Below are 16,701 nucleotides of genomic sequence, written 5' to 3'. Positions count from 1 at the left end.
AATTTTTTTAATAATTTTTTCAAATGACTAAAATTGATCTATCTTGAAATCCATACGGTTGGATCATCAAAGAAATCAATTTAAAAATTTATCTAGTAAATCGGAAACGAGTCTCGTTGTTTGGAGTGTCCTTTTACTAGATATTTCTAATCCTCATATGCAAGATGAATTTGAAATTTTTTAATAATTTTTTCCTATAAATAAAATTAATATATCTTAACATCCATACGGTTGGATCATCTAAAAAATTATTCTAAAAATTTATCAAGTAAATAGGGAATGAGTCTCATTGTGTGGAGTTGTACTTTTACTCGATTTTTCTAATCCACACATGCAAGATGAATTTGAAATTTTTTAATAATTTTTTCCTATGACTAAAATTGATATATCTTAACATCCGTGCGGTTGGATTGTCCAAGTAATTAATTTTTAAATTTATCTAGTAAATCAGGAACGGGTCTCGTTGTGTGGATTTGTACTTTTACTAGATTTTTCAAATCCTCACATGCAAGATAAATTTGAATTTTTTTAATGAGTTTTTCATATGACTAAAATTAATATATATTAACATTCATATGGTTGGATCATTACAGAAATCATTTTAAAATTTTATCTAGTAAATCGGGAACGAGTCTCGTTGTTTGAGTGTCATTTTACTAAATTTTTCTAATCCTGACATGCTAGATGAATTTGAATTTTTTTTAATATTTTTTCCTATGACTAAAATTGATATATCTTAATATCTGTACGGTTGGATCGTCGAAGAAATCATTTTAAAAATTTATCTAGTAAATCGGGAATGAGTCTCGTTGTCAGGAGTCGTACTTTTACTAGATTTTTCAAATCCTGACATGCAAGATGAATTTTAAATTTTATAATAATTTTTTCCTAAGACTAAAATTGATATATATTAACATCCTTATGGTTGAATCGTCGAAGAAATCATTTTAAAATTTATCAAGTAAATCGGGAACGAGTCTCGTTGTACGGAGTTGTACTTTTACTAGATTTTTCAAATCCTAACAGGCAAGATGAATTTGAATTTTTTTAATAATTTTTTTCATATGACTAAAATTGATATATATTAACATCCGTACGGTTGGATCGTTAAAAAAATCATTTTAAAAATTTATCTAGTAAATCGGGAACGAGTCTCGTTGTTTGAAGTGTCCTTCTACTAGATTTTTCTAATCCTGACATGTTAGATGTGTTTGAAATTTTTTAATTTTTTTCCTATATGACTAAAATTGATATATCTTAATATCCGTACGGTTGGATCATCGAAGAAATCATTTTAAAAATTTATCTAGTAAATCGGTAACGAGTCTCGTTGTCTGGACTTGTACTTTTACTAGATTTTTCTAATCCTCACATGCAAGATGAATTTGAATTTTTTTAATAATTTTTTCAAATGACTAAAATTGATCTATTTTAAAATCCGTACGTTTGGATCATCAAAGAAATCATTTTAAAAATTTATCTAGTAAATCAGAAACGAGTCTTGTTGTTTGGAGTGTCCTTTTACTAGATATTTCTAATCCTGATATGCAAGATGAATTTGAAAATTTTTAATAATTTTTTCCGATAAATAAAATTGATGTATCTTAACATCCATACGGTTGAATCGTCTAAAAAATCATTTTAAAAATTTATCTAGTAAATAGGGAACGAGTCTCGTTGTGTGGAGTTGTACTTTTACTCAATTTTTCTAATCCTAACATGCAAGATGAATTTGAAAATTTTTAATATTTTTATCCTATGACTAAAATTGATATATCTTAACATTCGTACGGTTGGATCGTCCAAGTAATTATTTTTTAAATTTATCTAGTAAATCGGGAACGAGTCTCGTTGTGTGGATTTATACTTTTACTAGATTTTTCAAATCCTCACATGCAAGATAAATTTGAATTTTTTTAATGATTTTTTCATATGACTAAAATTAATATATATTAACATCCATATGGTTGGATCATTAAAGAAATCATTTTAAAATTTTATCTTGTAAATCGGGATCGAGTCTCGTTGTTTGAAGTGTCCTTTTACTAGATTTTTCTAATCCTAACATGCTTGATGAATTTGAATTTTTTTAATATTTTTTCCTATGACTAAAATTGATATATCTTAATATCCGTACGGTTGGATCGTCGAAGAAACATTTTAAAAATTTATCTAGTAAATCGGGAACGAGTCTCCTTTTCAGGAGATGTACTTTAACTAGATTTTTCAAATCTTCACATGCAAGATGAATTTGAATTTTTTTAATAATTTTTTCTTATGACTAAAATTGATATATCTTAACATTCATACGGTTGTATGGTCAAAGAAATAATTTTAAAAATTTTTCTAGTAAACCGGGAACGAGTCTCTTTGTTTGGAGTGTCCTTTTACTAGATTTTTCTAATCCTGAATGCAGGATGAATTTGAAAATTTTTAATAATTTGTTCCTCTGAATAAAATTGATATATCTTAACATCCGTACGGTTCGATCGGCGAAAAAATCATTATAAAAATTTATCTAGTAAATCGGGAACGAGTCTTGTTGTCAGGAGTTGTACTTTTACTAGATTTTTCAAATCCTGACATGCAAGATGAATTTAAAATTTTATAATAATTTTTTTCTATGACTAAAATTGATATATATTAACATCCTTATGGTTGGATCGTCGAAGAAATCATTGTAAAATTTATCTAGTAAATCGGGAACGGGTCTCGTTGTGTGGATTTGTACTTTTACTAGATTTTTCAAATCCTCACATGCAAGATAAATTTGAATTTTTTTAATGAGTTTTTCATATGACTAAAATTAATATATATTAACATTCATATGGTTGGATCATTAAAGAAATCATTTTAAAATTTTATCTAGTAAATCGGGAACGAGTCGCGTTGTTTGAGTGTCCTTTTACTAAATTTTTCTAATCCTGACATGCTAGATGAATTTGAATTTTTTTAATATTTTTTCCTATGACTAAAATTGATATATATTAATATATGTACGGTTGGATCGTCGAAGAAATCATTTTAAAAATTTATCTAGTAAATCGGGAACGAGTCTCGTTGTGAGGAGTTGTACTTTAACTAGATTTTTCAAATCCTGACATGCAAGATGAATTTGAATTTTTTTAATAATTTTTTCATATGACTAAAATTGATATATCTTAACATTCATACGGTTGTATGGTCAAAGAAATAATTTTAAAAATTTAACTAGTAAACCGGGAACGAGTCTCTTTGTTTGGTGTGTCCTTTTACTAGATTTTTCTAATCCTCACATGCAGGATGAATTTGAATTTTTTTAATAATTTGTTCCTATGAATAAAATTGATATATCTTAACATCCGTACGGTTGGATCGTCGAAGAAATTATTATAAAAATTTATCTAGTAAATCGGGAATGAGTCTCGTTGTCAGGATTCGTACTTTTACTAGATTTTTCAAATCCTGACATGCAAGATAAATTTTAAATTTTATAATAATTTTTTCCTAAGACTAAAATTGATATATATTAACATCCTTATGGTTGAATCATCGAAGAAATCATTTTAAAATTTATCTAGTAAATCGGGAACGAGTCTCGTTGTATGGAGTTGTACTTTTACTAGATTTTTCAAATCCTAACAGGCAAGATGAATTTGAATTTTTTTAATAATTTTTTCATATGACTAAAATTGATATATATTAACATCCGTACGGTTGGATCGTCAAAAAATTCATTTTAAAAATTTATCTAGTAAATCGGGAACGAGGCTCGTTGTTTGAAGTGTCCTTCTACTAGATTTTTCTAATCCTGACATGTTAGATGTGTTTGAAATTTTTTAATTTTTTTCCTATATGACTAAAATTGATATATCTTAATATTCGTACGGTTGGATCATCGAAGAAATCATTTTAAAAATTTATCAAGTAAATCGGTAACGAGTCTCGTTGTCTAGACTTGTACTTTTACTAGATTTTTCTAATCCTCACATGCAAGATGAATTTGAATTTTTTTAATAATTTTTTCAAATGACTAAAATTGATCTATCTTAAAATCCGCACGGTTGGATCGTCAAAGAAATCATTTTAAAAATTTATCTAGTAAATCAGAAACGAGTCTTGTTGTTTGGAGTGTCCTTTTACTAGATATTTCTAATCCTGATATGCAAGATGAATTTGAAAATTTTTAATAAATTTTTCCTATAAATAAAATTGATATATCTTAACATCCATACGGTTGAATCGTTTAAAAAATCATTTTAAAAATTTATCTAGTAAATAGGGAACGAGTCTCGTTGTGTGGAGTTGTACTTTTACTCGATTTTTCTAATCCTCACATGCAAGATGAATTTGAAAATTTTTAATAATTTTTTCCTATGACTAAAATTGATATATCTTAACATCCGTACGGTTGGATCGTCCAAGTAATTATTTTTTAAATTTATCTAGTAAATCGGGAACGAGTCTCGTTGTGTGGATTTATACTTTTACTAGATTTTTCAAATCCTCACATGCAAGATAAATTTGAATTTTTTTAATGATTTTTTCATATGACTAAAATTAATATATATTAACATCCATATGGTTGGATCATTAAAGAAATCATTTTAATATTTTATCTAGTAATTCGGGATCGAGTCTCGTTGTTTGAAGTGTCCTTTTACTAGATTTTTCTAATCCTGACATGCTAGATGAATTTGAATTTTTTTAATATTTTTTCCTATGACTAAAATTGATATATCTTAATATTCGTACGGTTGGATCGTCGAAGAAACATTTTAAAAATTTATCTATTAAATCGGGAACGAGTCTCCTTTTCAGGAGATGTACTTTAACTAGATTTTTCAAATCCTCACATGCAAGATGAATTTGAATTTTTTTAATAATTTTTTCTTATGACTAAAATTGATATATCTTAACATTCATACGATTGTATGGTCAACGAAATAATTTTAAAAATTTATCTAGTAAACCGAGAACGAGTCTCTTTGTTTGGAGTGTCCTTTTACTAGATTTTTCTAATCCTGACATGCAGGATGAATTTGAAATTTTTTAATAATTTGTTCCTCTGAATAAAATTGATATATCTTAACATCCGTACGGTTCGAGCGACGAAGAAATCATTATAAAAATTTATCTAGTAAATCGGGAACGAGTCTCGTTGTCAGGAGTTGTACTTTTACAAGATTTTTCAAATCTTGACATGCAAGATGAATTTAAAATTTTATAATAATTTTTTTCTATGACTAAAATTGATATATATTAACATCCTTATGGTTGGATCATCGAAGAAATCATTGTAAAATTTATCTAGTAAATCGGGAACGAGTCTTTTTGTGTGGAGTTGTACTTTTACTAGATTTTTCAAATCCTAACAGGCAAGATGAATTTGAATTTTTTTAATAATTTTTTCATATGACTAAAATTGATATATATTAACATCCGTACGGTTGGATCATCAAGAAAATCATTTGTTATTCCTAGAGGACTAACAATGAGATTTACAGAAGGGGGGGGGGTTGAATGTAAATCTCAAAACTTTTTCAGGTTTTGAGAAGTTTATTAAAGCAGTGTGTTCTAGATGAACAAGTGTATGAATTGCTTTGAGCTAATGCAGACAGATATATATTCAAACACAAAATGTAAAGAACACAACAAACTTTAAAAACTTTTCTGGTGGATTTGTTGTTCCACCAGAGATGGTATATTAGAAAATCTGTGTTCAACAATGTTGATCACAGCTGCATCCTAGTACAAACTAGATGAATTTTCTCTCAAGATATTTCTTAACAGCTCTGGAAAATCTCTCTCTAATTACTAGCTTCTTCTTGGTTTATATATTACCAAGTGTACAAATGAAAAACAATATAAAATTACAATAGTAAAATAAGTTCTTCACTTGCTTCTTTTCCTGTTCAATCAAGTACTTTGTTGACTATTGCATCTTTGTACTAAAGAAGAACGGCTGCTTTTTCTGTTGATCCTGAAATTCGGCTACCACATCTCAGTTTTCTCTGACAACCCATGTGCCTCTGTTTGTAGGTACAACTACCACTTATCAACGGCTAATTAGCAGAACATCCGTTGAAGCTTTCATCCGTTGATGACTTCATCCGTTGAAGGATGTTATCCGTTGAAGCTTTCATCCGTTGATGCTCTCATCCGTTGAAGGATGTTATCCGTTGAAGCTTCTAGAGACATCCGTTGAAGCTTAGCTTCTCATCCATTGAAGGTCTTTAAGTCATCCGTTGATACCACTTCATTTATACAAAATTACAAGGCATGAAATATTTACAATTGGCCTTCCTATCTGCATATCATCTAGTAGTCAACATGACTCATAGTTTCTCTCAACTTCTAAGAATTACATTTTAAATACAGAGACTGAAATATGCTACAATACTAGACTTATTTCTAAGTAAAGCTACACCATCAACGGATAGCCAAAGTGGTCTTATCCGTTGAGGCTACAGACACTAAATTTCTACTTAAGTGTTTTGTTAAACATATCATCAAACTAATGCACATATATTCCTAACAATCTCCCCCTATTTATGTCTATAAGAATTGTAGGCATAAATTCAGGGTTAACTTGATGATAACAAAACACTTAACAAATATTTGAATTGAAACTAAGTAGAAATATAAAAGTGCTGCAAAAGTGTATGTACTAGGAGGTAATTGAAGATTTACAGTATTTCCAAGGGTGCTCCTCTAGCCTGAGCAAATCATCATTTTCTTCTTTGTTCCCTGGTTTTCTTTCCTAGCCCTTTGTCATTTTCCTCAATTTGGAGTTGGAGTTGTCTGAAGAATTCAGCTTCATCTTCATCACTGATATCCAACTTAGATTGCATTTCCTTGAGAGTTTCATTGCTGGCAATCTTGAGTTGGTCTTCAAGTCTGAAAAATCTTCTGACTCCTTTGTCATCTCTAAATTCCATCAACCAATGAGGTGATTTGTGAATTTTAGTTCCCCTTTCTTGTATGAGTAAGGTTCTGGGCAAAGCATTTGGTTCCCTCCAAGTCTTCCTTATGTTGGCAATCTTGTTGAGAATTTCAGTCTTGGCTGTTCTGGTAAAGCCAGAATCCTTTTTGATGGCTGAAAAGACTCTGATCAAGGTAGAGTAGCCTTCATTTAGAATCCTGTAGAGAGGCCATGTTCTTTCCCCAGCTCCCTTATATCTGAACACCAATCTCTCTGGTAGCTGTCTGTAGGCAGCTATTCCCCTTACTTCCTCCAGCTCATCCAGATAGAGATTAATGTCTGAAGCTTCTTTTATGTCACAGATGTGAACATAATCATCTTTAGAAATGGGTGGCTTAGGGTTAGGTTTTTGTTTTTGAGTGAATTTCTTAGAGGTTAGGGGAGGTGTAGATTTAGATTTTCTTTTCTGTTTCTTTGGTAGTGGTAGAGTGGTTAAAAAGGTAGGCAATGTGATGTTGTCCCAATCAATAGGTTCCTCTTTTGGAATGATTGGTTCACCATGGATATTTATAGAGGGATCAGCAACAAAAGGTTCAGGTATGGAAGGTAGTGGTTTAGATATAGATTTGGTATCTTCAGGGTTATCTTCACTCCTTCTGTGTGCCTTGGCCTTTCTTCTGTTTCCCTTCTGCCATTCCTCTCTTTCTTCCATATTTTCACCAAATATGCTCCCAAGAACCTCATCTAAGTTAGCAATCTTTTCTTCACCCCTGACTTCAATTCCTTTCATTTCTTCAACTTGGCTTGACTTTAGCTGTTTTTCAAGCTTTGCTTGTGCTCTTTTGTCAGCCTTGAGTTTTACAGCTTCTTTCTTCAACCTTCTGGTTTCTTCCCTTTTAGCCTTTAGAAATTTGGGATGTCCTTGCATCACACAGATACTCTTTCCCTCTCTATAGATAAAGGCCATGTTCATTCTCTCACCCTTGTCCTTGGTCTCCTTCTTCTTTATAATGCTTGCACTTAGAACTTTGTCTCCATCAGGTTTTGGAAGAGGAAAGTCTACTTCCTTTATCTGAGCAAAGTCTAGGGGATTCTTTGTGGAGTCCATACTGGATCTAGTGTTAGGCTTTAGAACCATAGGTTTTAAATTCTTGAAAGAAGTCTCTCCAACCTTATTTCTCCCTACTGGCTTGAGCTCCATGTTGATTGGTTCAATCTTTGTGCTAAATTTCACAGATGTTGATTTATTTTGTGTAGAACCAAACACCAATTGCAACCTTTCATCAATTCTCCTCCATTGTTCTTTCATTTGTATTTCAGCTGCTGCTAGCTGAATCAAATCAATTCCATCAGGTTTTCCCTTGATTTGAATGATTGGAGAGGTAGTGATGGCAGGAACTAGCACTTTAGATATCTGAATCTTTGTAGAGGGCTCTCCTTCCCCTTCCCTTTTATTCTCCCCCTTTTTGTTATCATCAAGGAGAGGGGTCAAGCCTTGTGCTTTTGCCAGCTGCATTAGGAGATTGGTTTGAGATTGTTGGTTGAGAAGAAGGGTGGCCACAGAATCTTCAATTCCTTGAACTCTGTCTTCCAACTTGGCCAGCCTTTGTTCAGTAACTGATTCCTTTTTCAATCTCGAAACCAAGTCCTGCAAAGTACCATAGGGCATGACTGAATCCAATTTTTCTGAAGTGAAGGATTTCAAGTCAGCAATATCTTTCCTGAGATCATCCAGACTCAAATTTTGCTTTACTTGCTGCAACTTTATGAGATGCAGTGAGTCCAGGTGAGCTTGGAGGATAGCCTTGATATTTGCATTTGAAGTGTTCTGAATGGCCTTTTGAATAGTGATGATTTGTTTGACCAAGTGGACATTGAATTCACCTGTTCTATGCTCCTTAGTCAAGGCCCATTCAGGTAGATTAGGAATGGAACTAGGGTCTTCATCTCCCCCTATGTTCATGCTTCCATCAGAAGAAATAGAGTCATCATCATCAGAATTTACTCCAAATTCCTCAGATGGCTCACCAGCTGTAGAAGGCATCCTGTTAATAGCAGCTTTATCCCTTTGAAGAGATACTGTTGAGTGCACTAGATGTAGTGTCCTTTCTGCCTCCTCATTGCCCTGAGCAGCCAACATTTGATAGGCTGTCACAGGATGAGTAAAAGTGTCAGCATCCAAGGAAATGTTATCAATTACAGCTTTGTAATGTTGCTGAAATTGTCTTTCCTTTTCAGCATCATCCACAATCATTGACTCATGAGCAATGGCTGGTTCCACCCTTGTATCAACTGTACCTGCTTTTCTCTCTTTTTCTCTATGTTCTTGCATCAGGGGCTCCCCCTGGCTCACACATCTCACTCCCTCACCTTCACCTTCTAAGGTGGTACTCCACTCACTGACTTTTGCCATGCTGGAAGAAATAGCATGCATTTTTGTGCTCTCAATCTCTCCTTTTGTCTGGGAGCAACCCAGCCTCTCACTCAAATTTTCAGTCCCTGCCCTCAATCCTAAAAGTGATTGCACAGTATTCATGTCTTCTACACTTGGAATCATTTCAGTTATTTGTGTAGAGACTATCAACGGATGTGGAATATCCGTTGAAGGTGAAACTGTTGTTATCAACGGATAACTGCTGTTAAGCTTATCCGTTGAAGAGCAACCACTTGTCAACGGATGAGTGATATCCGTTGAAGAAGGAAAAGAAGATGAAATTGAAAGTGATATAACTGTTGAATCTGTATAGATTGATTTGATATGTGTTGATACAGATCCTTCAATTATATCTGAAAGAATTTGCGGGTGATCCAACAAATCATCTAAAAGATGATGATCACCTGTATTTGAGTGGGGCTCCTCCCTGAGTTGTAAAGAGGGAGAATCAGGAATTGATGGGAATAACATATCCACATCCAGAGATGGTGAAGAAGTATTTGGTGATTGATGTGTAGTTATTGTGAGAGAATGGGGCTGTGACTCCACATTTATTGGAGTCACATCAAACTGAGTTTGAGAAGGCACAGAGACAGATGGAAGTATCTGTGCAGTGTGTGCACCCTGTATAGAAGATTGGGTTCTAGCCTTCTTTCTTCTAATAAAGGCTTTTGTAGGTGAGTGTTTGGCTTTAGTGTCCCTCCCTCTTTTGTTCTGTGTTCCTGGTTGGGAACTCTTTTCAATAGTAACATCCTTTTGGGAGGATGCTACTAGGGATGTGCTAGAAACCTTTTCAACCACCACAGCTTTTTGAGAAACTGGGGCTTGGCTAGCTTGGGAAACACTCAACTCTCCTTCCTTATCCTGGGGGTTTCTTTGATGTTCACCCCTCCCCTCACCACTCACACCCTGTTCACTTCCCTCAGGGTTAATGGTTGTTGTTACAACTGTTGTCTTTTGAGAAACAACAGAGGTGGTTTTCTTTGTCTTGGATTTTGAAAGTTTAGATTTGGTGACCTTGGTAGAAATCTGTTGGGGCATTGACACAGATTTCATGGCCACACTAGAAGATAAAGAAATAGAGGGGTTGGAAGAAGTAGGAGTTGTAGAAGCAATTACCTCACCTACCTGGGGTGCATTCATGATTGGTAAATATACCAATTGCACACTGCTGTTGAGATCCATTCTCAATAAGTCTGCAAGAACTCTTTTCTCTTGTGCCCAGCACTTGAGTTTATTATTCTCATTGATAATGACTAAATTTTCAGCAACATGGTTAGCCAATAACATAAAGAATCTAGCATAATAGATGTTATTAGGTCTATTAGCTTTGTTACCTAATCTAGTACCTAATTCTAGCATCACATAGTTGCTAAAGTTAAAGTACCTATCAGAAACAAGCATATAGAACATATTAACAAGAGATGAAGTTATGGCATCAAAATTACTAATTTTCCCAGAGAAAACCTTTATGAAGGCATCCCCAAGAAAACTCCATTCTTTCCTAAGGCCTTTTCGTCTAATACCCCCTAAATTAGCAGAGTTAAGAGAGTAACCTATGGAATCTAACATGCTGGATACATCACTATCAGTGTGTGGTGTCATGGCATTGTTCTCAGGTAATTTAAAACATGCTTGTAAGTCATCACAGTTAATACAGTGATTTTTACCTTTGAGAGTGAAGGAGATAGTCATATCCATGGAGTTGAACTCAGCAGTTGTCCAAATCTCCTCAACTACTTCACAGAAAATCGTTGGGGCTTCCAGCATTGCATAGCTAAGTTTACAGTTTTTGATGAAGTCCATCATTTTGTGATAATCTGAGTGGGCTTCATTCTTTTCTACCAGAGCTATGAAATTGTTCTTCTCGTAGATGAACCCAGATTGAGACATAATCTTCACGACTGGTGCCATTGTTGTGAGTAGAAATTGCAGAGAATAACTTGAAGGTTTTGCAGAGAGAAAATGGTAAATGCTTGAAATTCTAAGAAAGCGTAAAGTAATAATGAACAATCAGAAGGGCTTATATTCTTTCAAAGAAAAAGAAATAAATAAAGGATTAATCAGTAAATCGGTGTTAGTGAATTTCAGCCGTTTAAGAATAAACTGTAAGTATTCTAATAACTACCTTTAAAACCAATACATACAGATGTATGTATGGTATCAACGGTTAAGAAAATAGAATCAACGGCTGTGAGACACCTCAAACGTCTGATGTGACATTTCAACGGATAATGTAAATTGTCATCCGTTGAAAGGTACTTCAGTTTTATCCGTTGACGGATAAAAGTTCCAGAAATATACTTGTCTTTCAACGGATAATGAATATCCGTTGATAGAGCAATTTTGACTTTCAACGGATAGGGAACATCCGTTGATGGAATAAACTTTGTTAAAAGTCAAATTTGTTCTAGCAACTAATATACTTCAGGCTTCACTTCAAATTGCAAAGAAGACATGAATTTTAAGAGTAATTAAGCATACCTAGCTCACTTACCAATCTTGTGAATGTTGATTCATCAAGTGGCTTGGTAAATATGTCAGCAATTTGTTGTTCACTTGGAACAAAATGTAGTTCCACTGTACCATTCATGACATGCTCCCTGATGAAGTGGTACTTAATATCAATGTGCTTGGTCCTTGAGTGCTGCACAGGATTCTCTGTTATGGCTATGGCACTTGTGTTGTCACAAAAGATAGGTATTCTATCAACATGAAGTCCATAATCAAGGAGTTGATTCCTCATCCATAACATTTGAGAACAGCAACTTCCAGCAGCAATGTATTCAGCCTCAGCTGTAGAAGTAGAGACTGAATTTTGCTTTTTGCTAAACCATGATACAAGCTTGTTTCCCAGGAATTGGCAGGAGCCTGTTGTACTTTTCCTGTCTATTTTGCAACCTGCATAGTCTGCATCTGAATAACCAATTAGATCAAAGCCAGATTCTCTAGGATACCAAATTCCTAAATTTGGTGTACCCTTGAGATATCTGAAAATTCTCTTGATAGCAATTAAGTGAGACTCCCTAGGATCAGCTTGAAATCTAGCACACAGACATGTAGCAAACATTATATCTGGTCTGCTAGCAGTTAAATATAAAAGTGAACCAACCATGCCTCTATAACTTGTAATGTCCACAGACCTTTCAGTCTTATTTAATTCAAGTTTGGTGGCAGTGGCCATGGGAGTTTTTGCAGATGAACATTCCATTAAGTCAAACTTCTTTAAAAGATCATGAATATATTTAGTTTGACTAATGAAAATTCCATTACTAACTTGTTTAATTTGTAAACCAAGAAAATAGGTTAGTTCTCCCATTAGGCTCATTTCATAATTACTTTGCATTAGCTTAGCAAACTTTTTACAAAGTTTATTATCTTTAGAACTAAATATTATGTCATCTACATAAATTTGAACAAGTATACTAGAGCCATTAACATTTCTAAAGAAGAGAGTTTTATCAACAGTACCTCTAGTGAAGTGATTCTCCAAAAGAAATTTTGATAATGTTTCATACCAGGCTCTAGGTGCTTGCTTCAGTCCATAGAGTGCTTTCAACAGATAATACACATAGTCTGGAAAATTTGGATCTTCAAATCCTGGAGGTTGACTTACATAGACTTCTTCCTCTAATTTTCCATTTAGAAATGCACTCTTGACATCCATTTGATAGACTTTGAAATTGGCATGGGCTGCATAGGCTAGAAAGATTCTGATAGCTTCAAGTCTTGCAACAGGAGCATATGTCTCATCAAAATCTATTCCCTCTTGCTGAGAATAGCCTTTAGCAACCAATCTGGCTTTATTCCTTATGATAATGCCATTTTCATCCATCTTATTTCTGAATACCCATTTTGTATCAATAGGACTCTTGTTCTTTGGTTTGGGTACCAGCTTCCAAACTTGGTTTTTCTCAAATTGGTTTAGCTCTTCCTGCATAGCTAATATCCAATCTGGATCCAATAAGGCTTCTTCCACTTTCTTAGGTTCCTCCTGAGATAGAAAACTACTATACAGACATTCATCTTGAGTAGCTCTTCTTGTTTGCACTTTAGATGATGCATCACCAATGATCAGTTCAAAGGGATGATTCTTGGTCCATTTCCTTTGAGGTGGAAGATGAGCTCTAGATGAGGTGATCTCAGTATTGTCATGATGTGAGACAGCGTTTTGATTTGTTGAAACTCCCCCTGAGTTGTTGGTCCTTTGCAGGGAACTTGGAGTTCCATCAATTAATGATGTAAATTGATTATCAGTTGATGAGCTATGATCAACGGATGCTTCATTAAGTACTTCAACGGATGATGCACAATGTCTTTCAACGGATGCTGAATTTTGTGCATTATCCAGGGGCAAATTTTGTATTCCTTTTGAAGTGTCGTCTCCATCAATCTCTTCTTCACTATCATCACAATATATTTCAATATTGTCAAATTTGAGTCTCTCATAATGTTCCTCATCTGTTAGTCCATCAATCTTTTTATCATCAAACACAACATGCACAGATTCCATAACAATGTTGGTTCTTAGATTGTAGACCCTATAAGATTTTCCAGCTGAATAACCAACAAATATTCCTTCATCAGCCTTTGCATCAAACTTCCCTTTATGGTCAGATTGATTCCTCAGTATAAAACATTTACATCCAAAGACATGAAGAAAGTTTAGAGTTGGTTTTCTTTTCTTGAACAACTGATAAGGAGTCATGCCTTTAGCTTGATTGATCAAAGAAATATTTTGAGTGAAACAGGCACAATTAACAGCTTCAACCCAAAAATATGTTGGTAACTTTGATTCTTCAAGCATTGTTCTGGCAGCCTCAATTAAAGATATGTTCTTTCTTTCAACTACCCCATTTTGCTGAGGTGTTCTTGGAGCTGAGAACTCATGCATGATTCCATTTTCTTCACAGAACAGCCTTAATGTCAAATTCTTGAACTCAGTTCCATTGTCACTCCTGATGTTTCTTACCTTCAAGTCAGGATGATTATTGACTCGCCTGATGTGATTGATAATGATTTCACTTGCTTCAGCCTTTGATCCAAGAAAATAGACCCATGAGAACTTTGAGAAATCATCTACAATCACTAAGCAATATCTTTTTCTTGCTATTGACAATACATTGACTGGTCCAAACAAATCCATATGTAGCAGCTGTAATGGTTCATCAATTGTTGTTTCAAGCTTCTTCTGAAATGATGCTTTCCTTTGTTTGCCTTTCTGACAAGCATCACACAGACCATCCCTTGAGAATTCAACAAGAGGAATTCCTCTTACTAAGTCCTTTTTGACTAGATCATTCATTGTCTTGAAATTCAAATGGGATAGCTTCTTGTGCCATAGCCAACTCTCAACTGAACTTGCTTTGCTGAAGAGACAAGTAATAGATTCTGCATCTGTAGAGTTGAAGTCAGCTAAGTACACATTTCCTTTTCTAACTCCAGTTAGAACCACTTTGTTGTCTTTCTTACTAGTGACAACACAGGCTTCAGAATTGAAGGAAACTGTATTCCCTCTATCACATAGTTGACTGATGCTCAGTAAGTTGTGCTTGAGACCATCAACTAATGCAACTTCTTCAATGATGACATTCCTTGTTGAAATCAAGCCATATCCCATAGTAAACCCTTTGCTGTCATCTCCAAAGGTTATGCTGGGGCCAGCTCTCTCTTTAAACTCTGTGAGCAGGGAGAAATCTCCAGTCATGTGTCTTGAACAGCCACTGTCCAAGTACCATAGATTTCTTCTATTTTCCTGCACACCACAAAATCAATCAATTTGATTTTGGTACCCAAGTTTCCTTGGGTCCATTCTTGTTAGCCTTTCTCCTAGACTTCATTCCTCCTGCATCTTTAGACTTAGGTGAGTTTGAGTCAACCTTGGTCTTAGATGTGGTTGGTTGAGGTGTAGGGTTAGTCACAACATTATCCAGCACATTTATAGAATTATTAGGCATGGATTGTGCATACATGTTATTCCACATTGGCATATTGTATGGCATTTGAGGCATACTGAATGCAGCAAGATAAGGATTGTTAAAATATGGCATGTTTGCATAATGTGCATAAGGATTTTGTTGAGACATAACAGGCATAGCATGTAGAGGTGATACAGACATGTTAGGCATGGAAGAGGGTACAGTTATGGAAGATTTCTTAATAGATTTACAATTAGCAGATAGATGATTAACACTACTACAATGCACACAGCTTTTTCTAGGAGCATACTTATCAGGTGTGTAATTGTTATGTTTGTTAACTCCTACCTTCCCATTTCTGTTGGATTTCCTTTTGGATTCCTTTTTATCCTCAACCATCTTGAGCCTATTGTTTAACTGTTCTAAGGTCATGTGCCCTACATTCACCTTTCTGACATCTATGGATGTGTTTGCTTCTTCTTTGACAAAGTTCTTTGAAGTTGAACCAAACTTTTTGTTGAGTTTCTTTAGATTTTCTCTTTTAGAAACATCTGCCTGTTTTAATTGAGGAACCTTCAACGGATGTTCCTTTTCTTCCTTCAACGGATAACTTTCATCATCCGTTGATTCCACATCCGTTGACAGTCCATCAATTAATTCCAGTTTCTTTTTATTTTTATCCCAGGCAGTTTCACAGAATGATTCAATTTCTTGGACTTTGGCAATTTGAGCACTTACATCCCTAGATGTTTTCCAGGCTTTAATCACCTCTTGCTCTTTCTCTAATTGATTGGAAAGTATTTCTACTTTCTTAACAGATTCAGCTAGTTCATTCTCAACAGATATACAATGCAATTTGGTTTTCTCTAGGTCAATCAACTTATTTTCTAACACAGTATTTCTATTGCTTAAAAACAGATTGTTCTCTTTGATCCTACTATTTTCTTTAGCAAGAGATTTAAGAGACACACGCAAATGATACAATTCAGTAGACATGTCATTGAAAGCATCATTGCACTCTTCTTTAGTAAGCTGTGTTAAATCAGTAGTGATTACCTGATTGCTTGATGAACTAACTTCATTTTCTTCAGAATCAGCCATGAGAGCAAGGTTGACATAATCCACATCTTCATCCTCTTCATCTCCATCAGCTGCCCAGTCCTTTTCTTGAGTAATGAAAGCCCTTTCCTTCTGTTTGAGCAGATCAAAATATTTCTTTTTGTAATCTACTTGTTCAAATTTCTTCTTTTCAGAGGTTGGCTTTCTGCACTCACTTGCAAAGTGTCCACTTATACCACAATTAAAACACTTGAACTTGGATTTGTCCACCATGTTCTTATAGGGTTTAGTGGCTCTAGTGTTTTTCCTGAACTTCATCTTTGCAAATCTCCTGGACAGAAATGCAAGATGCTCATCAATACCATCAGAGTCATCTTGACTGGAGT

The sequence above is a fragment of the Apium graveolens genome, chromosome 9 (genome assembly GCF_009905375.1).
Source record: "Apium graveolens cultivar Ventura chromosome 9, ASM990537v1, whole genome shotgun sequence".
Lineage (NCBI taxonomy): Eukaryota > Viridiplantae > Streptophyta > Magnoliopsida > Apiales > Apiaceae > Apium > Apium graveolens.
Note: the sequence above shows the minus strand (reverse complement) of the source record.